The sequence below is a fragment of the Callithrix jacchus genome, chromosome 2 (assembly GCF_049354715.1).
Source record: "Callithrix jacchus isolate 240 chromosome 2, calJac240_pri, whole genome shotgun sequence".
Classification (NCBI taxonomy): domain Eukaryota; kingdom Metazoa; phylum Chordata; class Mammalia; order Primates; family Cebidae; genus Callithrix; species Callithrix jacchus.
Window position 1 is genome coordinate 77,565,165 of NC_133503.1, and position 14,061 is coordinate 77,579,225.

A 14,061-nucleotide genomic window follows, 5' to 3' on the forward strand; every position below is an offset into this window, starting at 1 on the left:
TATCACCACCACTACCAACCTCATAAACAACAAACATTACCATCAAAAGGTATGAGAACTGTTCTAGATTAAAAGAGGCAAAAGAGAGTTAATGTAATGCAATGTACTATTAATAATAAAATCTTGGATTAAAAAACAGCTATACAAGCTAATAAAAGACATTTTTGGGACAATTAAGGAGATCTGAATATAAATTGTATATTAAATTACATTATTGATTTGTTAATTTTCCTGGGTAGATAATTGGTTGTGGTTTTATAGGAGAATGTCTTCTTAGGGGAATGCATGACTAAGCATTTAGGGATAAAATGAAACTTAAAGAAGCTGTAATCTCAGTATTTTTGGAGGCTGAGGTGGGTGGGGTGGATCACCTGAGGTTGGAAGTTCGAGAGCAGCCTGACCAACATGGAGAAATCCCATCTCTACTAAAAATACAAAATCGCTGGGCGTGGTGGGGCATGCCAGTAATCCCAGCTACTTGGGAGGCTGAGGCAGGAGAATCGCTTGAACCCAGGAGGCAGAGGTTGCTGTGAGCCGAGATCATGCCATCGCACTCCAGCCCAGCCCGGACAACAAGAGTGAACTCCGTCTCAAAAAAAAAAAAAAGAAGCTTACCCATAGACAGTGACTCCCTGTTTCCTCTCAAACCCACCTATCCCCAGCCCTCAGCAATCACTATTCGGTTTTTGTGGATTTGCCTATCCTGAACATTTTATGTAAATGGAGTAATGCAGTATATATGGTCTTTTGTGACTAGCTTCTTTCATTTAGCATCCATGATGTGGTCTCAGTAACTTTATTCTTTTTTCTTGCTAAATAATATTCTGTTGTTTAGATATGCCACATTTTGTTTACCTATTCATCAGTTGAGGGGGACTTTTGGTTTGTTTCCACATTCAGCTATCATGTATAATGGTGCTATGAACATTTATGGACAATTTTTTGTGTGGATATATGTTTTCATTTCTCTTAGTTGTACACCTGGGAGTGGACTTGCTTTTATGGTTTCTCAATTGGTCATATGGTTACTCTGTGTTTAACATTTTGAGGAACTGCTAAACTTTTCCACAGTGACTGAGCCATTTTACAATTTCACCAGCTTTTGGTATCTAAGAAACCATTGTCTAATCACAGAGTTTAAGATCACAGAGTTTTTTGCTTATATTTTCTTCAAAACCTTTTATAGCTTTATGTCTTAAATTTACATATTTGATCCATTACGAGTTAAGTCTTTGTATGTAGCATGAGATTCAACTTCATTGTTTCCAGTTGTTTCAGTACCATTTAAAAAGACTATTCTTTTCCATCAGACATGGGACTAAAGAAAAAGAGACTATTCTTTCCTTATTGTCTTGGCACCCTTTTCAAAATCAATTCACTTTATAAATGTGAAGCTTTAATTTTGGACTCTATTCTATCTTACTGACCCATATGTTTATACTTAGGTCCATACCACAATGTCTTAATTCCTATCGTCTTGTTTTAAGTTTTGAAACTGAGAAGTGTAAGTCCTCCAACATTGTTCTTTTAAAAGGTTACCTGACTATTTGGGTACCTTGTATTTTCTATATGGATTTTTAGTAAGTAAGCTTTTTTTAAAAAGCAGTTTTAGAATCATAGCAAAACTGAGCGGAAAATACAGACAGTTCCTACATACCTATCCTGGACTCTATGCACATTTTCCACCACTATCAACATTCTGCACCAAATTGGTATTTTACTTCGTTTTTTTTTTTTTTTAAACAGAGTCTCACTGTGTCACCCAGGCTGCAGTGCAATGGCACAATCTCTGCAACCTCTGCCTCCCAGGTTCAAGCAATTCTCCTGCCTCAGCCTCCTAAGCAGCTGGGATTACAGGTGCGCACCACTACACCCAGTTAATTTTTGTATTTTTAGTAGACATGGGGTTTCACCATGTTGGTCAGTCTGGTCTTAAACTCCTGACCTCGTGATCTGCCCACATCAGCTTCCCAAAGTGCTGAAATTACAGGGGTGAGCCACCACGCCCGGATGGTACTTTCTTATAATTCATGACATTGACACATCATTACCACCTGAAGCCCATAGTTTTATATTACAGCTTACTCTTGGTGTTGTATGGGTTTTGGCGAAATATAATGACATGTTATAGTATTATACAGAATGCTTTCATTGTCCTAAAAATTCTCTAGGCTCTACTTTTTCATTCCTTCCTCCCCACTAACTCTTGGCAACCACTGATTTTTTTACTGTCTTCATACATAGTTTTACCTTTTCCAGAATGTCAAGTATTTGGAGTCATAAAATATATAGTCTTTTCAGTTGGCTTCTTTCATTTAGCAATATGCATTTAAGGTTCTTCCAGGTCTTTTCATGTTTTGATAGCTCATTGCTTTTTAGCACTGTATAATATTTTATTGTCTGGATGTATCACATTGAATTTATTCATTCACCTACTGGACACTTGGTTTGCTTACAAGTTTTGGCAATTATGAATAAAGCTGCTATAAAATCCATGTGCAGATTTTTCTGGGGGCATAAGTTTTCAACTCACTTAAGTAAGCACATAGAAGCATGATTGCTGCATTGTTTTTTGTAAGAGTAGGTTTAGTTTTGTAAGAAACTGCTAAAGTGGCTGTACCATTTTCTATTCCCAGCAGCAATGAATGAGAGTACCTGATGTTCCTCATTCTCACCAGCATTTGGTGGTGTTGGTGTTTTGATTTTTTTCTTTTGGAGACAGAGTGTTGCTCTGTCACCCAGGCTGGAATGCAGTGGGGTGATCTTGACTCACTGCAACCTCCGTCTCCCAGGTTCGTGTTTCTCCTGCCTCAGCCTCTCAAGTAACTGGGATTACAGGCACCTGCCACCATGCCCAGATCATTTTGGTATTTTTAGCAGAAACAAGGTTTCACCATGTTGGCCAGGCTTGTCTCGAACTCCTGACCTCAGGTGATCTGCCCATCTTGGCCTCCCAAAGTGCTGGGATTACAGGCGTGAGCCACTGTGCCTGGCCTAGTTAGTGGCATTTTATTAATTCCCCAATGACATATGATGTTGAGAATCTTTTCATATGCTGGTTGCTATCTGTATATCTCTTTGATGAGGTGCCTGTTCAGATCTTTCTGGTTTCTTTTGGAGATGTAGTCTTTTTTGAGACTTTCTGTTTTTGTTTTTTTTGAGATGTGGTCTCACTCTGTCACCCAGGCTGGAGTGCAGCGATAGATTTTGGCTCACTGCAACCTCCACTTCCTGGGTTCAAGTGAGTCTCCTGCCTCAGCCTCCTGAGTAGTTGGGACTATAGGTGTGTGCCGCCACGCCCAGCTAATTTTTGTATTTTAGTAGAGACCAGGTTTCACCATGTTGGCCAGGCTGCTGTCAAACTCCTGAATGCAAATGATCCACCTGCCTTGGCCTCCCAAAGTGCTGGGATTACAGGTATGAGCCACTGTGCCTGGCCCTTTTGCCCATTTTTTTTTTTTTGAGATTGAGTCTCTATTGCCCAGGCTGGAGTGTAGTGGCGCAATCTTGGCTCAATGCAATCTCTGCTTCAAGCAATTCTCCTGCCTCAGCCTTCTGAGTAGCTGGGGTTACAGGCATGCGCCACCATGCCCATCTAATTTTTGTATTTTTAGTAGAGACAGGGTTTCACCATGTTGGCCAGTCTGGGCTCGAACTCCTGAATGCAAGTGATCCACCATCTCGGCCTCCCAAAGTGCTGAGATTACAGGTGGGAGCCATTGTGCCTGGCCCTTTTGCTGATTTTTTAATTGGGTTGTTTGTTTTCTTGTTGTTGAGTTTTATGAGTTCTTTATATATTCTGATAACAATCCCTTGTCAGATATATCTTTTGCAAATATTTCATTCTCTCAACAGTGTCTTTCACAGAGTAGAAATTTTTAATTTTAATGAAGTCCAGCTCATCAATTATTTCTTTCAAGGATTGGGCCTTTGATGTTATAGCTAAAAAGTCATTACCAAACCCAAGGTCATCTGGATTTTCTTCTATGTTATATTCCAGGGGTTTTATAGTTTTCCATTTTCATCTGTAATCCAATTTGAGTTAATTTTTGTGAGTGATGAAAGGTCTGTGTGTAGACTAATATATTTTTTCTTTTTTGCATATGGATGTTCAGTTGATATGGCACCATTTGTTGAAAAGATTTTATTTTCTTTATTGTATTGACTTTGCTTCTTTGCCGAAGATCAATGAGGAGGTAGAAGTGGTGAGCAGAGAAAAAAATACAAGCTGACTGTATTTATGGGAATCTTTTTCTGTGCTCTCTATTCCATTCCAGGGATCTGTCTATTCTTTCTCCCATAGCACACTATCTTGACTAATGTAGCTTTATTATCCTGGGCCAGGGCGGGTGGATCACGAGGTCAGGAGATCGAGACCATCCTGGCCAATATGGTGAAACCCTGTCTCTACTAAAATTCAAAAAATTAGCCAGGCATGGTGGCGCTGGCCTCTAGTCCCAGCTACTGGGAGCCTGAGGGAGGGGAATCGCTTGAACCCAGGCGGCAGAGGTCGCAGTGAGCCGAGATTGTGCCATTGCACTCTAGTTGGGTAATAAAGCAAGACTCCATCTCAAAAAAAAAAAAAAGGTCCTGAATGAAGTTGGACACTGTTATCTTTGGCTTTTCTGGGTCTTTCTTCTCTCCACATAAATGTAAGAATCAGTTTGTTGATACCCACAAAAATAACTTGCTTGGATTTTGGTTGACACTGAATCTATAGTTTGTAATTCCTCAACTTCTAAAGTTTCTAAACAACTGCCAGAGGTCAGTTAGTCCCCACTTATTTCTCATCTCCTCACAAGCAAGAACTTCAGTGCTAACCTCATTTTAATCATGAGGGTACCTGGGCCACAGGTAAAGTCTTAATAACTGGCTGCTATGTAGGAGGAAGATCAGACCTGTAGTGTCTACTGATTTCTGTGATACAAACACTCTCACTGTGGCTTATTTCAAGCTGCCAACTGAAAGTAAAGTTGAGAGGAGATATGCAGTAGCACACCGTTACAGAGTATGTCCACCATGCAAACAAAATAGATAGCAATATCCTCAAGAACGTAGGTAATAGCAAAGTTGTAGTAAAATAATTAGAAAGTGATTATGTTTGAGTGTTTATTACTTTAAGAAAACTTTTTCTTTGGAAATAATTACAGAGTCATAAGAAGTTACAGCACAGCACAGGGAGATTCTGTGCACTGTCAACCTAAATAACAAACAGAAAGAGGCTCTCTGAAAGAAATTTATTTGGGAATAGAGACTTATAATTGTCATGCACAAGCCACAATAAACTACTTGCATATTTTGGGCGGTGGAGCAGAAAAGGAAGACAAAGGTTTTTAAAGGAAAAAGTGAGAAGGATCTCCTAATTGTTTTGAAATAATTATCCTTGGTTACAAAGATAAATAACAAGGATGACAGTAGTTAGAGGTTGGACAGGCAGTTGCTGGGCAGGATATTACTGCAGAAAAAAATTTTTGTGTAAGATTGTGATGGCTTTTGTGTAAGCTTGTTTTTTTTTTTGTAGACTTGCTTTTGTTATCAAGCATATAAGCATGAGAACCTCTCTTTGTGCCTTCCTTGGTTCTATTTCTCAGGGTTTTCTTAACATTAGTGATGCTGTTTTGATTCTGACAACATTCACAGTACCCATTCTCCAGCTTCCCATGATGATAACTTTTTTTTTTTTTTTTTGAGACAGGGTCTTACTCTGCTTTGCCATCCAGGCTGGAGTGCAGTGGCACCATCATGCATGGCTCATTGCAACCTTCACCTCTGGGGCTCAAGTAATCCTCCTGCCTCAGCCTCCTGAATAGCTAGAATTACAGGTGTGTGTCACTATGCCTGGCTAATTTCTTCTATTTTTTGTTGAGATGGGGTTTTGCCATGTTGTTCAGGCTGGTCTCAAACTCCTGGACCCAAGCAATCTGCCTGCCTCAGTCTCCCAAGGTGCTGGGATTACAGGTGTGAGCCACCAGACCCAGACAGTAATATCTTACTTAATTATATATTACCAATACCAGAAAATTGGGACTTTATTGCCTTTTTATTTTTTGAATTTAAGAAAACTTAATTGTGGTAACATACACATAGTATAAAATGTGTCTGTTCATATCCTTTGCCCATTTTTGAATGAGCTTGTTTGTTTTTTTCTTGTAAATCTGTTTTAGTTCTTTGTAAATTCTGGATATCAGCCCTTTGTCAGATGGGTAAACTGCAAACATTTTTTCCCATTCTGTTGGTTGCTGATTCACTCTAATGACTGTTTCTTTTGCCGTGCAGAATCTGTGGAGTTTGATTAGGTCCCATTTGTCTATTTTGGCTTTTGTTGCCAATGCTTTTGGTATTTTGGTCATGAAGTCCTTGCCTACTCCTATGTATTGTATGGTAGTAGATATGTTGTGTTGCCTCCGATGCCTCTGTTCTGTTCCATTGGTCTGTATCTCTGTTTTGGTACCAGTACCATGCTGTTTTGATTACTGTAGCCTTGTAATATAGTTTGAAGTCTGGTAGTGTGATGCCTCCTGCTGTGTTCTTTTTGCTTAGAATTGACTTGGCTATGCAGGCTCTCTTTTGGTTCCATATGAAGTTTAAGGTGGTTTTTTCCAGTTCTGTGAAGAAGGTCATTGGTAGCTTGATGGGGATAGCATTGAGTCTGTAGATTACTTTGGGCAGTATGGCCATTTTCACGATATTGATTCTTCCTAACCATGAACATGGAATGTTTCTCCATCTGCTTGTGTCCTCTCTTATTTCGTTGAGCAGTGGTTTGCAGTTCTCCTAGAAGAGGTCCTTTATGTTCCTTGTTAGTTGTATTCCTAGGTATTTTATTATCTTTGTAGCAATTGTGAATGGTAGTTTGTTCTTGATTTGGCTCTCTTTAAGTCTGTTATTGGTGTAGAGTAATGCTTGTGATTTTTGCACATTGATTTTATATCCTGAGACTTTGCTGAAGTTGTTTATCAGTTTCAGGAGATTTTGGGCTGAGACAATGGGGTCATCTAAATATACTATCATGTCGTCTGCAAATCGAGACAATTTGACTTCCTCCTTTCCTATTTGAATACCCTTTATTTCTTTTTATTGCCTGATTGCTCTGGCTAGAACTTCCAATACTATATTGAATAGCAGTGGTGAGAGAGGGCATCCTTGTCTAGTGCCAGGTTTCAAAGGGAATGCTTCCAGTTTTTGCCCATTCAGTGTGATATTGGCTGTTGTTTTGTCGTAAATAGCTTTTATTATTTTGAGATACGTTCCATCAATACTGAGTTTATTGAGGGTTTTTAGCATAAAGGGCTGTTGAATTTTGTCAAAGGCCTTCTCTGCGTCAGTTGAGATAATCATGTGGTTTTTGTTTTTGGTTCTGTTTATGTGGTGAATTACATTTATAGACTTCCATATGTTGAACCAGCCTTGCATCTCCAGGATGAATCCTACTTGATCATGGTGAATAAGCTTTTTGATGTGCTGTTGCAATCGGCTTGCCAGTATTTTATTGAAGATTTTTGCGTCTATGTTCATCATGGATATTGGGAAACAAACAAGCCCATTCAAAAATGGGCAAAGGATATGAACAGGCACTTTACAAAAGAAGACATACATAAGGCCAACAAACTTATGAAAAAATGCTCATCATCACTGGTCATTAGGGAAATGCAAATCAAAACTACATTGAGATACCATCTTACACCAGTTAGAATGGCAATCATTAAAAAATCTGGAGACAACAGATGCTGGAGAGGATGTGGAGAAAAAGGAACACTTTTACACTGCTGGTGGGAGTGTAAATTAGTTCAACCATTGTGGAAGACAGTGTGGTGATTCCTCAAGGACCTAGAAATAGAAATTCCATTTGACCCAGCAATCCTGTTACTGGGTATATATCCAAAGGACTATAAATCATTTTCCTATAAGGACACATGCACACAAATGTTCATTGCAGCACTGTTTACAATAGCAAAGACCTGGAACCAACCCAAATGCCCATTGATGATAGACTGAACTGGGAAAATGTGGCACATATACACCATGGAATATTATGCAGCAATCAAAAACGATGAGTTCGTGTCCTTTGTAGGGACATGGATGAATCTGGAGAACATCATTCTCAGCAAACTGACACAAGAACACAAAATGAAATACCGCATGTTCTCACTCATAGGCGGGTGATGAACAATGAGAACACATGGACACAGGGAGGGGAGCACTACACACTGGGGTCTGTTGCAGGGAATAGGGGAGGGACAGCCGTGGGGGGAGGTGGGGAGGGATAGCATGGGGAGAAATGCCAGATGTGGGTGAAGGGGAGGAAGGCAGCAAATCACACTGCCATGTGTGTACCTATGCAACTATTTTGCATGTTCTGCACATGTACCCCAAAACCTAAAATGCAATTAAAAAAAAAGAGAAAATAAGAAAGAATCTTGAAAATCTTCCAGAGCGTTCTGTTGGGTTCTACTGCCCCCTTCTGCTGCTTGAATTTTTATCAACTTGTTTCTTAAGATGCTGGGACGATCGCCAGACAAATTTTGTGTTTAATTTTATAATGTTTCTAAACATTCACATGTGCACTGTTCATTTTAGTTTTATGTTTCATGAATATGCTGAAAAGAAATGAAATATTTATTAATTGAAACGATAGGCCATTCATATGACTTAAGAGAAAATGAACAATAAAGACACTTAATGTAAAAAAAGTGTTATCTTAACCATTTATTAGTATACAATTCTATAGTTTTAAGTATATTCATATCTTATCATATGGTTATCTTAACAACTAGTTTGCAAAATTTCTGAAAGTTTAACAACTGGCTATTGAGAGTCACTATATCAGCTCCAGCACTTGAATGGATCTGAGTCACTTCAGGCATGAGAATAGGCACTATTTGTTTCCAGATAGTGGGGGAAGAGAAGCCAAAACAGAGCTCTAACATTTCCCCTTCTCTTCTATCCTTTCTTGCTGGATTTCCCTTTGCCCTGGCCAAAGCCACCATACCCTGCACATACAATTTCAAAGCATTTCTCTCATTAGGAATTTCTCAGTTTTCCTTCTCTACATTTTTGGGGCTGATCTTGTGGGAGGGGAATAAGAATAGAATGCCTGTCACTTTTTATGGGAGTATAATCTGCTACTTCTCCGCTCCATGCTTGCTGGTGCCCTTATCATGGAGGAGGAGGTGTCTATGCCTTGAGAGAGAACCTTTCATCTTATCTCAAGGGCATTTCCAGGAGATGGGTGTCTTTTCATTTGTTCACAGTGATTTTGCTCTTCTAAATTGTCAATCTCTGGATGAAAGAACTCATCCTGGGAGGCTTTGTGGACTGTGTTAGTTTCTCTGAATGACAACTGAGGGAAGAGAATTGCTGCTTCAAACTGGGAATTGCAAATTGGGCGAATTAGTTAGGAATTCATAAAGATACATTCAAGTAGAGCAAAGAACATCACTTTATTCATGGTTTGTATGAGCATTAATTTTCCAGGAAACTTTTGATGTGTGTGCTTTTCTTAAGTGCAGCATACAATTAGAAGTTATAGTAGGCCACTTACATGACACAGTTATACATTTGGTGACTGATATTCATAAATATTAGTCATGCACTTTGGGGAATCATTAAATTTGATTTAGGTGACATATTTAAAAAGCTCATAGATTTAATAGGATGTTATAATTAATCTGTGTTTTTCTGCAGAGAGGAAGCCAAGAAATGTAACATTTTATAAGGCATTAGTGAGAAGTTAAATAGAGGGAAATCCTCAGAAAGGCAGGTGTGCAGAACTAGCTGGTAAGTCTGTAGGACCCAGAGGATTCACCAGGAGACATGCAGAATGGCCGCCTAATTTGCTAAGGCTCACTGGAGACTGCACAAACAGCGAGCTGGACATGTTCACTTTTCCATTTTCTTCTTAATGGAATATATCACAATGTTTGAGCAAGAGAGCTTCTTTCTCTCCCTAAATATTGGTTATGACTCAGTACTTTTGCTAATCATTTTAGTAAGCTTTATAAGTGTGTTCTCATGCATCGTTTGCTGAGTATACAGCATGTACCATCCAGCATTTTTTTTCCCTTCAGACAGAGTTTTGCAGTGGCCTGATCACAGCTCACCACAACTTCAGCCTCCTGGGCTCTAGTGAATCTTCCCACCTCAGTCTCTTGTAGCTGGGAATACAAGCATGCCCAGTTAATTTTTTGTAGACATGGAGTTTCACCATATTGCCCACGCTGGTCTCGTACTGCTGGGCTCAAGTGATCCACCCAGCTCAGCCTCTCAAGTGCTGAGGAGTGAGCCACCACCCCCAGCCCAGCACATTTAAAAAAATGTACTTTCGAATATGTAATAATTTTTTCAATCTCTCTGTGTTTTTTTTTTTGGATACGGAGTCTTGCTCTGTTGCCCAGGCTGGAGTGCACAATCTTGGCTCATCACAACCTCTGCCTCCCAGGTTCAAGTGATTGTCCTTCCTCAGCCTCCCAAGTCTGCACCAGGCTAGTTTTTTGTATTTTTAGTAGAGACAGGGTTTCACCATGTTGGCCAGGCTGGTCTTGAACTCCTGACCTCAGGTAATCTGCCCACCTCAGCCTCCCAAAGTGCTAGGATTATAGGCATGAGCCACCGCACCCAGCCTCAATCTCTTTTAAGTTCAGGGGTACATGTGCAGGTTTGTTACATAGGTAAACTTGTGTCATGGGGTTTGTTGTACAGATTATGTCATCATCCAGGTATTAAGCCTGGTACTCCTTTGTTGCTTTTCCTGATTCTTTCTCTCCTCCCACCCTTCTATAAGCCCCAGTGTGTGTTGCTCCTCTCTATGTGTCCATGGGTTCTCCGTTTAGCTCCCACTTATAATTGAGAATGTGCAGTATTTGGTTTTCTGTTCCTGTGCTTGTTTGCTCGGAAAATGCCCTTCAGCTCCATCCATGTCCCTGCAAAGGTTGTGATTTTGTTCTTTTTTATGACTGCCTAGTATTCCATGGTGTATATGTACCACATTTTCTTTATCTAGTCTATCATTTAGGCATTTAGGCTGATTCTGTGTCTTTGCTGTCATGAATAGTGCTGCAATGAACATAAGCATGCATATATTTTTACAACAAAATGATTTATATTTCTTTAGGCATATAGCCATAATGGGATTGCTGGGTTGAAATGGTATTTCTGTCTTTAGATCTTTGAGGAATTGCCACAGTGTCTTCCACAATAGTTGAACTAATTTATAACAGTGTATAGTTTTCCTTTCTCTCCACAACCTTGACAGCATCTGTTATTTTTTGACTTTTTAATAGTAGCCAATCTGACTGGTATGAGATGGTATCTCATTGTGGTTTTGACTTGCATTTCTTTAATGATCAGTGATATTGAGCTTTTGGTCATATGATTGTTGGCTGCTTGAATGTCTTCTTTTGAAAAGTGTGTTCATGTCCTTTGCCCACTTTTTATGAGGTTTTTTTTTTTCTTGTAAATTTAAGTTCCTTATAGATACTGGGGGATTTAAGTTCCTTATAGATACTTTGTTGAATGCACAGTTTGCAAAAAATTACTCCCTTTCTGTAGGTTGTCTGTTTACTCTGTTGATGGTTTCCTTTGCTGTGTGGGAACTCTTTGGTTTAATCATATCCCATTGGTCAATTTTTGCTTTTGTTGCAATTGCTTTTGGCATTTTGAGAATGACATCTTTGTCTGTGCCTATGTCTTGAATGGTATTGCCTAGGTTGTCTTAACAGGTTTTATAGTTTTAGGTTCTACATTTAAGTCTTTAATTCATCTTAGGTTAGTTCTTGTGTAGGGTGTGTATTAGTCCATTTTCATGCTGCTAGTAAAGACATACCCAAGACTGGGCAATTTACAAAAGAAAGAGATTTAATGGACTTAAAGTTCTATGTGGCTGGGGAGGCCTCACAATCATGGCAGAAGGTAAAAGTCATGTCTTACATGGTGTCAGATGAGAGAAAAGAGCTTGTGCAGAGAAACTCCCATTTTGTTTTTTGTTTTTTTAGTCAAACTTTTTATTTGGTATTCTGTAGTTATTTAACAGACACTTAAATGGTCATATTGGGGGAGGAGAAAAGGGAGGTTCTTGCAGATTCTCAAGGAAATGTCAGAAAGGCAAAATGGCCAGCATTATCCATTTGCTTTTTTTGGTTTACTGGGTGAATAGCACTTACCTTACATAGGCATCTGATTTTGGGTTTTTCATACTGAGAACATTGAGATTTCAGTTGGAAGATACCCTGAAGTCTTATGCGTGGCCTACCCTAACCACCCTCTAATAGCTAGCTTGTTCATATAGGCAGAATGATTCATCTCTCCATTTTAGATGGCTAGATATTTTGTGGAGGATCTTAGAACTGCTTGCCTCATTTACTGGGAAAAATCAGATAGGAAGTGGCCTTTAGGGACACTTTTACTTGGAAAGTTACAACACTAGTACAACAAATCTTAACACATTTAACATTTGCTTGCTGAAAAGCAATGTCATAAAGCAAAGTAAAATTAAACATGTTTTACTTTTTTCCTCACAAGAACATAAAAATTACGGAGGGGAACTGAACAGGGAATTTAAAAAAAGTAAGACAACTTTTCCTTTTAGTAGTCCCTGGGCCATTATGACAGAATAGTATCCACTTTTTGTTTGTTTCTTTGAACTGGGATTTTGGTCAAAAGTTTTGTTTGTTTCTAGTATCCACTTCTGCCTCCCCCTCTATCAGATGGGCTTCCCCCACTGCCACCACCTCTTGGTGTTCCGCAGCTTGAACTGCTATAGAAATCACATGGAGGAGGAAGCCCTCTTTCTGTCTGCCAACCCGATCATGACCACCCAAGTAGAGATCACTTCGGCTGCTTGAGTAACTGTCTCAACTTCCACCATATCCGTCATATGAGCTGCTGTAATCATCATAGTGACAGTGTCCACCATAAGATGTCAGGGGCCCTCGTGTAGGTGGAGCACCACCTGAGTTACCCTGTCATGTGAATCCCTGTAGGAACCTCCACTTGAATGATCTGAATAGTCACGATCACGACCCTATCCATCTCTATTGCCATTGCTATAGCCTCTTGATGGATAGTCATCTTGTGAACTGACCATAATCATGGTAAATATAATCTCATGGTGGTGGTACATAATCTGTTGTATCATGAGAGCTTAGGTAATCTATGCTTGAATAGCTGTCTTTAGTAGAATACCCATCATCTCTTGGGGACAAATAAACATCTCTATGAGACGGCAGCAGTTCTCTTCATGGTGGACCTCCATAACTATCTCTTCCACGTGATATAGGAGACTTCCTCCTTTTCCACTGCTGCTGTGAAGTCGTCTTGAAGGTGCAGATCTCTTAGGAGAAGGACCCCCACTTTTTGGTGGTGGTCCTCTTTTTACTGGGAGTGGTCCCCTGGAAGAACGCATGTTAAAATTCATGGAATATCCACTGTCATCCATGTGTCCTCCCTGTGAGAGAGGGCTCTGGGTTCCTTCACTTCCTCCTTTTCCACCTCTAAGAACTCTTGGACGGCCTCTACTTCTTGGAGGTGGAGACAGTCCATATCTACCACTTTTAAATGATGGGTTCCACTTTGATGGCTTTTCCATGTAATGACTTTCCATTCATGTCTCTGGCTGCATCCTTAGCATCTGTTGAGATTTCAAGGATGACAAAAGAAATTCCTCTTGATTTGTTGGTTTCATAATCTTTCATCAAGAATACTTCCATATTTGCCAAATACTGCTTCAAGAGCTTTCTCATTCATTTCCATATTAAACCCACCAATGAAGAGCTTTCCTGTGTGATCTGCTTCAACCATTTTTTTTTGCCAGTGAGTGGGAGGGGTGACAATGGATTTAAGCTCCAATAAGCTCACCAACAGGGGCTTCCTAGCAGCTCAGCACCAGTGGTGACTGCTGGATCCTAGGACCAAACGGCGAAACCTCTAGCACTACTGTGCAACAAGTAAAACTCCCATTTTAAAAACCATCAGATCTAGTGAGACTTACTATCATGAGAACAGCATGGGAAAGACCCACCCCTATGATTCAATTATCTCCTACTGGAACCCTCCCACAATGCATGG

General features: G+C 39.8%; 1 pseudogene; it reads right to left on the minus strand.

Moving 5' to 3' along the window:
* Positions 1-12,669: 12,669 nt before the first annotated feature.
* LOC100390693 (RNA-binding motif protein, X chromosome-like) lies at positions 12,670-13,794 on the minus strand (annotated as a pseudogene).
* Between the last annotated feature and the right edge of the window lie 267 nt (positions 13,795-14,061).